The sequence below is a fragment of the Grampus griseus genome, assembly GCF_964374135.1.
Source record: "Grampus griseus genome assembly, chromosome: 10".
NCBI classification, from domain to species: Eukaryota; Metazoa; Chordata; class Mammalia; order Artiodactyla; family Delphinidae; genus Grampus; species Grampus griseus.
In genome coordinates, this window is record NC_139004.1 from 59701108 (window position 1) to 59715145 (window position 14038).

General features: G+C 39.5%; 1 protein-coding gene across 1 annotated transcript in view; it reads left to right on the top strand.

Moving 5' to 3' along the window:
• ULK4 (unc-51 like kinase 4) overlaps nucleotides 1-14038 on the top strand; it is a 513951-nt gene that overhangs the window by 276368 nt on the left and 223545 nt on the right. The gene's annotated exons all lie outside the window — the stretch shown is intronic.

Consider the following 14038-nt stretch of genomic DNA (forward strand, 5'->3'; position numbering starts at 1 on the left):
ACCAAACTGAGAGGGAGGTACAGAGATTTCCCATAAAACCCCTGCGCCATTGTCAACATCACTCACCAAAGTGGTATGTTCTTTACTAAAGATAGACCAACACTGACATCCTAGTCACCCAAAGTCCTTAGTTTACAGTAGGGTTCACTCTTGGTGTTGTACATTCTATGTGTTTGGACAAATGTATGACATATATCCATCATTACAGTATTACACAGTGTCTTTTCTTTCATTGCCCTAAAAATCCTCTGTGTTCTGCCTCTTCACACCCCTGCCTTCTGCAAACTCTGATCTTTTTATTGTCTCCCTAGTGTTGCCTTTTCCAGAATGTCATAAAGTTAGAATCACACAGTAGGTAGTCTTTTCAGATTGACTTCTTTCACTTAGTACTGTTTATTTAAGGTTTCTCCATGTCTTTTCATGGTTTGATAGCTCATTTCTTTTTAGCACTGAATAATTCTCCGTTGTCTGGATGTACCACAGTTTATTAATCCATTCACCTAACAAAGGACATCTTGGTTGCTTCCAGGTTTTGGCAGTTCTGAATAAAGCTGCTATAAATATCTGTGTGCAGCTTTTTTGTTGTTTTGTTGTTTAACATCTTTATTGGAGTATAATTGCTTTACAGTGGTGTGTTAGTTTCTGCTTTATAACAAAGTGAATCACTTATACATATACATATGTTCCCATATCTCTTCCCTCCTGCGTCTCCCTCCTTCCCACCCTCCCTATCCCACCCCTCTAGGCGGTCACAAACCACCTAGCTGATCTCCCTGTGCTACGTGGCTGCTTCCCACCAGCTATCTATTTTACATTTGGTAGTGTATATATGTCCATGCCACTCTCTCACTTTGTCACAGCGTACCCTTCCCCCTCCCCATATCCTCAAGTCCGTTCTCTAGTAGGTCTGTGTCTTTATTCCTGTCTTACCCCTAGGTTCTTCATGACCTTTTTTTCCCTTCGATTCCATATATATGTGTTAGCATACGGTATTTATTTTTCTCTTTCTGACTTACTTCACTCTGTATGACAGACTCTAGGTCCATGTGGACTTAAGTTTTGAACTCCTTTAGGTAAATACCAAGAAGTGCAGTTGCTAATCATACACTAACTATTTGATTTTGTAAGGAACTGCTAAATTGTCTTCCAAAGTGGCTGTACCGTTTTGCATTCCCACAGTGAGGGAGAGGTCCTGTTCCTCAGCACCCTTGCCAGCAGTCTGTGTTGTCAGTATTCTGGATTTTGGACATGCTGATAGGTGTGCAGTGGTAGCTCATTGTTTTAATTTGCCTTTCCCTGATGGCATATGATGTGGAGCATTTTCTCATATTCTTGTTTTCCATCTGTATATCTTCTCTGGTGATCTCTGCTAAGATCTTTAACCTAATTTTTAATTGGGTTATTTGTTTTCTTACTGTTGGATTTCAGGAATTCTTTGTATATTTTGAACAAATGTCCTTTATCAGATCCGTCTTTTGCAAGTATTTTCACCCAGTTTTGTGGCTTGTCTTCTGATTCTCTTGGTATTGTCTTCTGCAGAGGGCAAGTTTTCAATTTTAATTAAGTCCAGCTTATCAGTTATTTCTTTTATGGATTTTGTCTGTGGTGTTGTATCTCAAAAGTCATCACTATACCCGATGTCATCTTGTTATGTTATCCTCTAGGAATTTTATAGTTTTGAATTTTTTACAATTAGGTCTGATCCATTTTGAGTTAATTTTTGTGAAAGGTATAAGGTAGGTTTTGTGTGTGTGTGTGTGTGTTAATTTTTGTGAAAGGTATAAGGTAGGTTTTGTGTGTGTGTGTGTGTGTGTGTGTGTGTGTGTGTGTATGTATGTGTATGTTGCTGTCTAGTTCCAGCACCATTTGTTGAAGGGACTGTCTTTGCTCCATTGTATTGCCTTTACTCTTTTGCCAAAGATCTTTTAACTATATTTATGTGAGTCTGTTTCTGGACTGTCTGTTCTGCTCCATTAATCTATTTGCTTATTCTTTCACCAGTACCACACTGTCTTTGATGTCTGTAGCTTTATAGTAAGTCTTGAAGTCGGGTAGCATCAATCCTTCAACTTTGTTCTTCTCCTCAATATTGTGTTGGCTGTTCTGGGTCTTTGCCTTTTCATACAATCTTTAGAATCAGTTTGTTGATACTAATAAAATAACTTGCTTGGACTTTGATTGGGATTGCATTGATTGTATAGATCAAGTTGGGAATATTGTTGCATTTTAAACATAATGTCTACTACTTTTATATTAATAAAATCTTTCATTTGAATGTTCATAAAAATAAGACTTGAATGAGATCAGTCAGTGGATAAGATCATTAAGTCCCTGTTCTGATTTTTTCCCCCAAGAATTTAGAGTTTTGTTTCTATGTGGTCATTATATTTAAATGTTGGCAGTATTTTTTTCCTCCCCTAAGAAAAATGTACATTCCCAGTAGTAATAAATATTGCCAACAGTTGAGGGATTTTAGTGCATAGAAATATTTATTCTTTTATACAGCAGCATCCTATTCTGTTTTATGAGTATGTCAGAATAGACCAGTACTCTAATGGATATGGGTAATCTCCAATCTTTTGCTGTTACAGATAGTTCTGCAGTGAATAACCTTATGCATGCATACCTTCACACGGGAACAGGGCTACCTATAGGGTAAATTCCTGGGGTTGGAATAGCTGGATCAAGGGGTATATGCATCTGTAATTTCCATAGATATTGACAAGGTGTTGTAAGTAACATGCCAATTTGTACTTCCAGCAAGTCACATGAGATTGGTTGTCTTCGGACCTAAGAGTATGTTATGTTTTCCCATTTGTTTGACTTTGTTTCTTTATAGTTTTCCTTATATAGGCCATATGCATTTCTTGCTGTTTATCTCTTCCCAGGTTTCTTCCCATCCTTTTTTGCTTGCTGTTAGAAATAAGGAATTTTCTGCCAATATAGTTTTCAGTTATTTTTTTAGCATGTGTTTTTGATTTCTATTTATTCACTTTGTTCCTAGGTTAATTCTCTTACTATTTTCCATAGTAATCGTTTCTAAATGATTCTGTTTACTTTCTGGTTATATAATAATAACCATTAGTAACCATCTTTCTTTTCAACTTTTATAGTTCTACTTTTTCCTCTCTTGTCCAACTGCAAGATTCAAAGAGAATGAGGTAGAGGATACCTTGGTATTACCTCAGAATCTTTTGTTCTGTTTAAGAAGTACCTATCTATTTAAATTTTATCTTTTGTAATAAAAAATAAATAATGACTTTTGTCAAATGCTTTCTTGGCATCTCTGGAAATGAGCAAATGATTTTTCCTTGGATCTATTCATGTAACAGATTATATTTAATAGATTACCTAATATTAAATCATCCTAGCATTTGAGTCAGTAACCACACTTAATTGTGGTATAATATTCTTTAATTGTGCTACTTAAATTCTTTGTTAATCTTTTATTCAGGATTTTCCATTGCTACTCATAAGTGGGATTGGTCTGTAGTTTCGTTTCCTGTTTCTTTTTAAAAATACTGTTTTTTGCTAGATTTTGGTGTCATTGCTATGTTGCTTCTTTTTTTTTTTTAAAGGAAGTTTTCTCTCTTCTTTTCTCTCTTCTTTTGAACTGAATTGAGATAGCAGGAATTATGCAGTGATAGGAGATGTAGGAATTCCATCCTAGCCAGTGAAGAAACCTTGCTATGCACCTAAGTAAAGTTACACCAGCCTGAAACTAAAGGCTACTCTAGACCTGCCATAGAGTTTCGACCATGTCCTAGGACTAAGGATTAAACCACTATAGACCTTTCCTAACAAATAATAAAACTAATCCTTTAGGGTCAAAAGATTCACAAGGAATTTAACTGCCTGCTAGAACAAAATACCACTTAAGAGATGACAATATAACCCACACTCTCTACAACGTATTATCCACAGTGACAAGTATACAGCCAAAACTTAATGTACATGAAAAAGAAGCTAGAAAATGTGGCCCATGATGATGATATAATGATGATGATGATGATAATAATAATAATAATAATAATAAAATGTCAGTTCAAACCAAGCCCAAGATCACCCAGATGTTGGAATTACCGATCAGGCACTTTTTTTCCTATCTGTTAAAAATGTTTATTAGCAAATAATAGAGAGGTAAGATAACCCTAGCACCCAACTGATGCTTTCTTGACAATCAGGAGATTTGAAAGGAGAGTAATGCTCTCACTGTATTATTCAAGGTGATTTCATGTCATCTTGGCATTCTTGTACTTCCTAAAATCATCCCAAATTCTGAGAAGCTCAAAACCAGGAATCTGTACCAGTTTTCATGTGTTGCACTTTTTTTCTTTGTTTTTGGTTAGAGTTTTTTCCAGCTTTTTAAAGATGCAGCCGAACTACAACAATGTGTAAGTTTAAGGTATACAATGTGATGATTCGGTAGGTGTATATATTGTGAAATGGTAGATCAGGCTTTTAAACAACTATTGTAAATATATCCAAAGCCAAAGAGAAAAGAGGTAGGGAATTTCATCAGAGAAATGGAATCTATGAAAAACTAGAGCCAAGTAGAAGTCTAGAACCAAAAAGTATAATATCTGAAATGAAAACTTCCCTGGAGTTTAGCAGATCAAAAACTGCAGAAGAAACAGTAACTAAACTTGTAAGATTAGTAAAGTTTTCCCATTTGAAGAACAAAGAGAAAGATTTTTAAAAAATGAAAGAACGTCAGTGACCTGCGGGACAGTAATCAAGCATTCTAATATATGTGTAATTGGAATCCCAGAAACAGAAGAGGGATGATGGGGCAGAAGAAGAATTTAAATAAATAATGGCCAAAGTATGCCCACATTCGGTGAAAATATTTGCTTATAGATCCAAGAAGCTAAGAAAACCCTTAGCAAGACTGAAAAACAGAAACTACCTAAGGACACAATATCCAAACTTCTGAAAATTGAAGATAAAAATTTTGAAAGTGTTCAGAGAAAAATGACACATCAAGAAGGTCAGCAATACAAATGATGGCTGATCTCTTGTCAGAAGCAGTAGAGGCCAGAAGAGCAGAAAAATACCTTGAGTGTTGACATAATAAAAGCTGCCAACCTAGATTTTTATATTCAGTGAAAATATCCTTTCAAAGTGAAGGTGAAATATGGACATTTCAGATAAATGAAAGGAAGGGGAATATTCTGCCTAATGGTAAGTGTTAAATTAACTTTTCAAGATACAGGGAAGGGATACCAGATGAAAACTGAAACTCAGGTCTGCAGAAAGAAATAAAATATACAAGGCAGGGCTTAACTAGAAAAGAATATCTTTTTTTCCCTCTTCTCTGAAATTCTTTAAAAGAAAACTTACTAGGCAGGCTTCCAGAATGGGTACATTGATGACCCCCATAAACCTATCTTGCAATGAAAGTAACAAAAACACTGGAAAAAAAAGTTTGGTAGTAAACTTTGTGAGCTCTGGAAATTACCAAATTACTATAGGCTTGCAACAATGTAAGGAATGTTTATTCAAGAAAAACTGATGAGTCTCTATAAAAAGAGAAGAAGGCTCTCTGGCTGGAGCTGTAAAGTGCCTAAATGTTGAAGGCATTCTCCAACACACACACACAGCCCCTTGGCAAAGGTGGAAGACTTACTGATTCAAGGCATTTAAGGAAATCTCTGGCCAGTCTTTAGCTGGGTGCTGAGCTAAATGACACAGACTTCTGTGGCTTGACACTACAGGTAATACAGACTTAAAGAATTAGCACAGGAAAGTCACTGAACTAACTACAACAAAACAGCAGTAACTGAAAACCGTTAGTGTGTGTGTGTGTGGGGGGGGGGTCTGATTTCCAAAGTTTACACATTATATGATCTAAGATATCCAGTTTTAATCAACAATTACAAAGCATGCCCAAAAAAATAAAAAATAGGAAGGTATGGCCCATATACAGGAAAAATGCAGTCAATAAAACTATTTCAGAGGAGATCCATATGTTGGATTAAAAGATTTTAAATCAGCTGTTATCAATACATGCAAAGAACTATAGGAAACCACGTCTAAAGATTTAAAGGGAAAGCATGAAAATGATGTCTGCACAAGTTGAGAATATCAATAGAGATAACATTATAAAAAAGAACCAAATGGAAATTCTGAAGTTGAAAAGTATAATACTTGAGATGAATAATTCACGAGAGGTTCTCAACAGTAGATGTGAAATGGCAGAAGAAAGAGTCAGCTAATTTGCGGATAGGTACGTCATTACTACTGACCTTATAGAAATAAGAAGGATTATAAGGGAATACTATAAACTAACTCTATCCCAGTAAATTAGATAACTTAGATGAAATTTCTAGAAAGGCAAACTATTAAAATTGTTCAAACTATTAAAACATCTGAATCATTGTTCCTTTTCCATAAGAATGACCCGTATTTATAGCTTAGTAGGTTTTTCAGCCTGATTCCTGTGCATGGAAGTTAGGGGGCCCCAACACCTCTTTTCATTCTGAAAATGAATTATCCCTGTCCTTTTTAATCCAAGCTGGTGGTTCTTCTGACGTTATAATTCTAGCAAAAACTTTGTTAGTTTCCTGTAAATCTTATTGAAGTTTATTCCATTAAACAAAAAGCCTACCCATGAATCCTTCAAAACATTCTCCTCTCTAAGGTGGGCTGAGAATCAGGATACTGTGGAATAATGCCTGTAAGATTCTTAGTAGCCCTATTGGCCAGCTGAGAGAGTGGATGAGGAGTCAGGTGCCTGAAATTGAGATTCCAGTGGTTGCAGCTACTAGCCCATGAAAGCATGGGATTGCATGGCCGAGGCAGGATAAAGGAAAAAATCCTAGAAGACAGAATCTTAGGGAATTGAGAGGTCAGGCATGGAAGGATTGTCTATGATGATGGAAGACATCTACTGAAATTTTGTGTTCAGAGGACTGTTAGATTTGGAGCACCGGAAGAAGCACAGGCGGATTTAACACGAAGCTTAAGTGTCAAGGGCCCTCATTTATGCAGGGACAGTTTACATTCATAGTTTTTTTCTTCTTACAGCCTATCCCCACTCCCCAGCTGGATAAGCTTCAGTTCTCATAATATCTAGCCCCTTGCCATGTTTTGTGGAGTGGAGTGGACATCACAAAAATAATTATGGCAAGAGTAGTGTTAGTGTAAAGTTGAGCTCAGAGAATAAGGCGGCAGGGGTGATCTAGGATGATGGCAGTTGGAGGAGGGGAAGTAGGTGGGACAGACTTTTGATCTGAGATTCAGTACATTATAGCCTGCCAGCTGGCTGCTTACTTTTACAAATACATTTTTGTTGAAATATAGATATGTCCATTCATTTGCATGTTGTCTATGGCTGGCTTTGTCGTATAATAGCAGCGTTGAGTAGTTGAGACAAAGACTGAAATATTTTCCTCAGGGCCTTTTAAGAAAAAGTTTGCCAACATCTGGTCTAGAAGCAGCAATAGGGTAGAAGGCGACACCACTAAGGCCCAGTGTTAAATGCGGACAGAGTGGACAAAGAAGTATCCATCACTTGAAGGTCCTGCTGAGGAGACAAGGCTGTAAAAGGGGCAGGTTTCAGGTAGAGTAGCAAGATAAAAGGTACATATAGATGAGAAGTGGATGATTTGAGGGATTTAGCTGATAACTGACTGTGAGCTCCAAATATCACAGTGGAAGGGGTTCAGAGGTTGGGCAGGGATGGGATGTGGCCTCTGAAAGGAGATGCACAAATCCTCTTGCTGTTTCTACTATTTGTGAGTGACTGGGAGTCCTGAGCTTCTTGTGACAGCATGAGTAGGGACAGAGGGCATGTTGAGTCCAGGTGGTCTTAAGGCTGAGAAGGGTGGTCAGGCTGCAAGTGTGGTGGGGTGAGGAAGGGTAGTGGGATTCCAGGAGTACACCAAGGTTGGGATCTCCTTCCTGGCCCTTGCTAGGGGAGGTTAGAGGGGAGGAGAGGCGAGGCCCTTGTGGCTGCAGAAAGTCTGATTTCATTCTCCAGAGATAACACCAGGTCTGACTTTCCGTTATACTCTGCTGCTTTCCAGACCCTTTGGCTACTAAATGTGTGGGCTGATTTTTCCAAAGTTGGGTAAAAGAGCTGTTGGGTGTTTGCCAACCCAGAGTGTATTAAGATTCAGTGGAGCATGGCCACATGAAGAGTTACTAATGATCTGCCACTGTATGGGCTTGAATGTATATGGTTGGCTTGAATGAAGTCTTCTTGTTAATTTTTATTTTGGATCAATTCTGGCTCAATCATTGGTTTATGTATTCATTACTTGTCATACGGAATTAAATTCCCTCTTCCAAACATAGTTAACTTGTAACATTAATACCTTAAAAAATCACCCCAATATAAGTGAGCTGTACTGCAGATGGAGTAGAAATGATTATTCCTGCCTTGAAATGCTTCATTACGGTGCTGTATTAGGCCAGTGTCAAACTGACTTTCATCCTCAGACCACACACTAACATCCAGTGGTAGAATGAATTCTAAGGCATACATTTTTTTGCCCCTCCCATTTTAATATCTCTGAAATAAGTACTTCAACCATTGCTATCCACATGGCAGTCCTGATATAGTTTTTGCTGCTGACATGTGTGTGTTGAACCTTGTGGACTGGGTGTGAGTGCCCTGGAAGTGAACCCAGAGACCTCAGGAGAGATGCTTTGCAGTGCTCTCTTGCATCCGTGTTCTCATGGAACAAAGCTTACGGAGCAACGTGGACGTTGGTGATTCCGAGTTGACAAATGAGACGAGTCAGCCTCCAAATGGGAAGAATTTTTTAGAAAAACTCAAGCGATTAATTTTACTTAGATTTCCTTTTTTATGTATTATAAAGGCAATATATGAGAAAATTCATATCAAAATAAGTCTCAGAGCACTTGCATTGAGTGTTAAGACGAAGTTCTAAGTGATAAAGCGTGTGCCATGTAATTGGTAGCGTTTTTTTGTTCTTAGTGGTACATAAAATAATACTGTTCCTTCTGATCACTGGCATCTTAGGCTCACTGAGGTGTGCTAGGTAATATATGTGAGGACCTCCGTACAGCGTCTGCCACCTGGTAGGCATCCCACAAAGTATGCAAACTCTGAGAAGTAGAGTCATTGACACATCTCCAGTATGCAGCTGCATTGTATAATTCAGGTGTTTTGCTTAAACATTTTCATTTTTAAATGAAACGTTTAGGGAAAGAATTAGAAAACAAAGACCTTTTGTTTATATTTGAAAAAAGTGTTAGAGTTATTAACATTTTAAAATGGGCTGCGGGCTCATCTCGGTGCAATGACCTTTTGATAATGGATATAAATTCCAGCTTCAGTTTTACCAGCAGAGCTGTTAGCATAATGGATGTACATGACACACTGCAGTAGCCAAAAAACTGTAGCACCTCCAAAGGAGCATTTAAGGAAATTGTTTGTCCCCGTTGGTTTATGGTGTGTCAGAAATCAAAACACTCATTTCTTGCTAGGTTTATTATAAAACTGCCTAAATCGGTGTTTCCTCAAGAGACCAGAAAATCACTATGAGAGCTGTTTGGGCTTTGAAGGTGTACTTGATAGCTCTCTTAGATTCCTTTATATTTAAGAATAACATTCAAAATGATGTCACAGAGCAGGAGTTGGCAAACTTTCCTGTAAAGGACGAGATAGTAAGTATTTTAGGCTTGTAGGACCATATGATCTTTGTCGCTACTACTCAATACTGCCAGTATAGCAGGAAAGCAGCCACAGAGAATGCATACATGAGTGGTTATGACCTTGTGTCCATAAATTTTCTTTAAAAAATTAGGTGGCCAGCCCACTGGCCGTGGTTTGCCAACCCCTCTTGTACAGTAACTAACTCAGACTCTCCCAAAACTACTCTGAAATTTTCACATCAACATACTGGTAAAATTCAGTTATTAAACTATGATTCAACTTAAGAAGTAACCGAAAATTACATTTAAATGAATATATTCAGAAAGAGGCCACTGCCTTCACAGTTGTGTGAGGATTTGTGAAGAAGAAGTGGAATATTTGCCCTAAGGGCTTAGTCTAAAAATCATAATAAATACATCTTACTGAGTCAATTAGCCTTTGTTAGATAATAAACCACCCCTTAAAGCTAAGTGACTTAAAATAATATTTGCTTACTCTTCCGTGGGTCGGCAGCACAGTCTGGGCTCTGCTGGTGTCAGCTGGACGTGTGTGTGTGTGTGTGTGTGTGTGTGTGTGTGTGTGTGTGTGTGTGTGTGTGTGTGTGTGTGTGTGTGTGTGTGTGTGTGTGTGTGTGTGTGTGTGTGTGTGTGTGTGTGTGTGTGTGTGTGTGTGTGTGTAGCCTTGTGTGGCTGGGGCGATGCTCACCCTCAAGGAGGCGCCCTCAGGCTTTTTCCCGTGGTGGCAGCATTCAAGAAGAGTCTGCGTGGAAGCTGCAAGGGCCCTCGTGGCCTGGGCTCGGGAATCTTCTGTCACTTCCATCACGTGCTATTGACTGAAGGAAATCACTAAGCCAGCCTGGGTCTAGGGATAGGGAAAGAGGCTCCGTCTTTGATGAGAAGAGCCGCAATGAATCCATGGCCGTCTTTAGTCTAGTATAGTTACCTAGACATTTAGAACCAGAGTGTTACATGACACCATGACTGGCGCAGTTGGGGTTGGCACACTACCCTGTAAAGAGCCAGATTTTACATATTTTAGACTTTGTCGGCCATAATCTGTTGCAGCTACACAGTTCTGCTCTTGTAGCAGGAAAACAGCCATAGACAATAAATACATAAAGGGATGAACATGACTGTGTTTCAGTGAACATTTATTTACAAAACAGATGATTTTCCACCCTGATCTAGATCATCCAGTCTTTCAACAAGTATTTGTGCACCAGGCATTGTTCTCGGTGTAAGGAATGTGCAATGGACAAAACTGGCAAGACCTCTGCCTTGGGGCAGACATTCTGGTGGAAAAAAATAGACAACAAACCAAAAAAACGAACAAGAAGTTTACATTAGATAAAGTTAGATGTTACACGGTGATAAATACTGAAGGAGTCAAAAAAGAAAAAGGGGGTATGAGGTGTCTGGATGGGAGTGAGGTCGACATCCTACCTTGGGGAGCCAAGGAAGGCCTCACTGTGAATATGGTTGTTAAGTAAAAGCTGGAAGGAAGTGAAGAAGCAGCCATAGGGATAAACCTGAGGGAAGGTGGGCGGAGAGAACAGTAGGTGTGAATCCTAGGTGGGAGCCTGCCTGGCAGGTCAGAGGAACAGTGGGGAGGCCAGTGTGGCCGCAGCAGAGGAAACACTGGGCAAGACACGCGGAAAAGCCAGCAGAACTGGCTGGTGCCTTCGGGGAGTACAGAGTCATTTTTGTCAAAAGCTGTTTGGAAACATGGCTAGACTGCAGTTCAATCTGAACTGAGGATTAGGAAATTGGTTGGTAATTACTGACTACCTACTTACCCCTCTATCTTGGTTGACTTGTGAAGATTAGACCAGTAGCTTGGGAAGCAGTGGGACTGAGGACGGTTCCAGGTGAGGCTAATGATAACCCAGGTTGGAAAATCTTTGCTGTATGGACTCAGCTCCCACACAGAGCCGGACTCTTGTTTGCTGTCACCCTGAGGGATTGCTGTGTGAATGGGTCTGGAATTAGAAAGCCCTTTTCCCACAGGAGCAGCACACTCCATCCTTTGAAGAATTCTGATTGTTAGAAAGTGTTTCTTTACCTTGAACTAAAACTGGCTTATCTGTGATTTTTACCTTAGTTGATTCTAGTTTTCCCTGTTGGGACTACTTAGACAACATTTGTTTCCTTCCTTCTTCCTCCCCCTCCCCCTCCCCTCTCCCCTCCCTCCTCCCTCCCTCTCGCTGCATAGGGTCTTAGTTGCAGCACACAGGATCTTCATTGAGGCATGTGGGATCTTTCATTGTGGCACACGGCTTCTCTCTAGTTATGGTGTGGGGGTTGTTTTTTCTCTTCTCTGGCTGTGGTGCGTGGGCTCCAGGGCGCATGGGCTCTGTAGTTTGCGGCACGCAGGCTCTCTAGTTGAGGTGCGCAGGCTCAGTAGTTGTGGCACATGGGATTAGTTGCCCCGCAGCATGTGGGATCTTAGTTCCCCGACCAGGGGTCGAACCCCTGTCCCCTGCCTTGGAAGACAGATTCTTTACCACTGGACCAGCAGGGAAGTCCCTTAGATACCATTTGTTATTTCAGTTACTTATAGGAGGAATTAAATACCTTCCAGTATGCAAGTAAAGTTTAGACTGTAGTAATATCACAGTTGCTATCTTATAATATTTTACATTTAAGATGCCAGAAATATTGTATTGAGTTTTTTCAGCTAACTATTGATAAGAGGCATGTGTATTTCTTTACTACCCTGTGTAACTATTTATAGCATCCCTTGTTAACATATCTGTCAATGTTTGGTGTTCCTTGATTTCAGTGTTCACTTTACTTGTCCTTTATTGAGGGGATTTATTCAATTATACCTATTCATTCTAGATGGAGTTTATTTCAAGTTCATTTGGCTGTTGTTGGATTACAAACCACCCCATAACTCAGTGAATTAAAACAAAACCAAAAATCTGTTATTTTGACTCTCGTGTCTGTGGGCTAAGCTCTAGGGTAAGCTGTGAAAACTCTTACATTAACAAATTGCCTAAGTTGGGGTAACTCCAGTGGAGCCCAGTGAAGTTGGGTTCTTCTAAAGTTCTGCTTGGTTCTGGGTTGTCTTCCCAATCCTTAAATGCATTCAGTGGCCATGGTCAACGTCACCAAAATAAGCATGGTAGTCTTTTACCAAACAAGGGCCCCTGACTGTGACTCCCTGACTGCTATGGCTTAATTTCCTTAATGGTCTCGAGCATTTCACGTGAGTTTCCTGCACCCTCATCTTTCTGAATGCCCTGTTCTACCTATCAGCAGTTCCTGTGGTCTCCATGCCTAAAGATTCTGTGATGGGGGAGCTAGGACTGATTTAAAAAATTTTTATTTATTTATTTATTTGGCTGCATTGGGTCTTAGTTGTGGCACGCAGGATCTTCGTTGCGGCATGTGGGCTCTTCGTTGTGGTGCATGGGCTCTCTAGTTGTGGTGCTCGGGCTCCAGAGCACACAGGCTCAGTAGTTGGGGCACACGAGCTCTCTAGTTGTGGCGCACGGGCTCTAGAGCACACCGGCTCAGTAGTTGTGGTGCACAGGCTTATTTGCCCCATGGCATGTGGGATCTTAGTTCCCTGACCAGGGATCGAACCTGCGTCCTCTGCCTTGGAAGGTGAATTGTCATCCACTGGATCACCAGAGAAGTCCCAAGGATTGATTTTTTTTTTTTTAATGTTACCTCAAAGATAGTTCTAGAAAATGCTTAACTCTTCTGTATTTAGTGAAATTTCACTTGTTTAATGTGTAGGTTTAAACACTGAGGTGTAATTCACATGCCACAAAATTCACCATTTTAAAGTGCACAGTTCACTGCTTTTTAGTGTAGTCACAAGGTTGTGGGACTATCTCCATTATCTAATTCTAGAACACTGTCATGACTTCAGACAATCCCGTGTACTCCTTAGCAGTCATTCCCATTCGTTTGTTCCCGCAGAAACCACTAACTCCTTTCTGTCTCTGTGGATTAGCTTATTCCGGACATTTCATATAAATGGAATCATATAATATGAAGCCTTTGTGTTTGGCGTCTTTCACTTAGCAAAATGGTTACATTTTAATGTTAAAAGAAAAGGCACAAATAATCTAATTTATTTTTTTTAAGTCTTTATTGAATTTGTTATAATATTCCTCCTGTTTTACGTCTTGATTTTTTGGCCGCGAGGCATGTGGGATCTTAGCTTCTCAACCAGGGATCGAACCTGCACCGCCTGCATTGGAAGGTGAAGTCTTAACCACTGGACTGCCAGGGAAGTCCCAAATAATCTAATTTAAAATCTTGTCACCTGAGAAACTTCTGTATGTTTAAGTAACAGTTATTTTCATCATGTACTTGAACTTTTCTGATTTCTCACTACCTTGATATCACTAAAACTTTGCATTAACAAACTGTCCCTATTAGCTTCAAAGAGTAT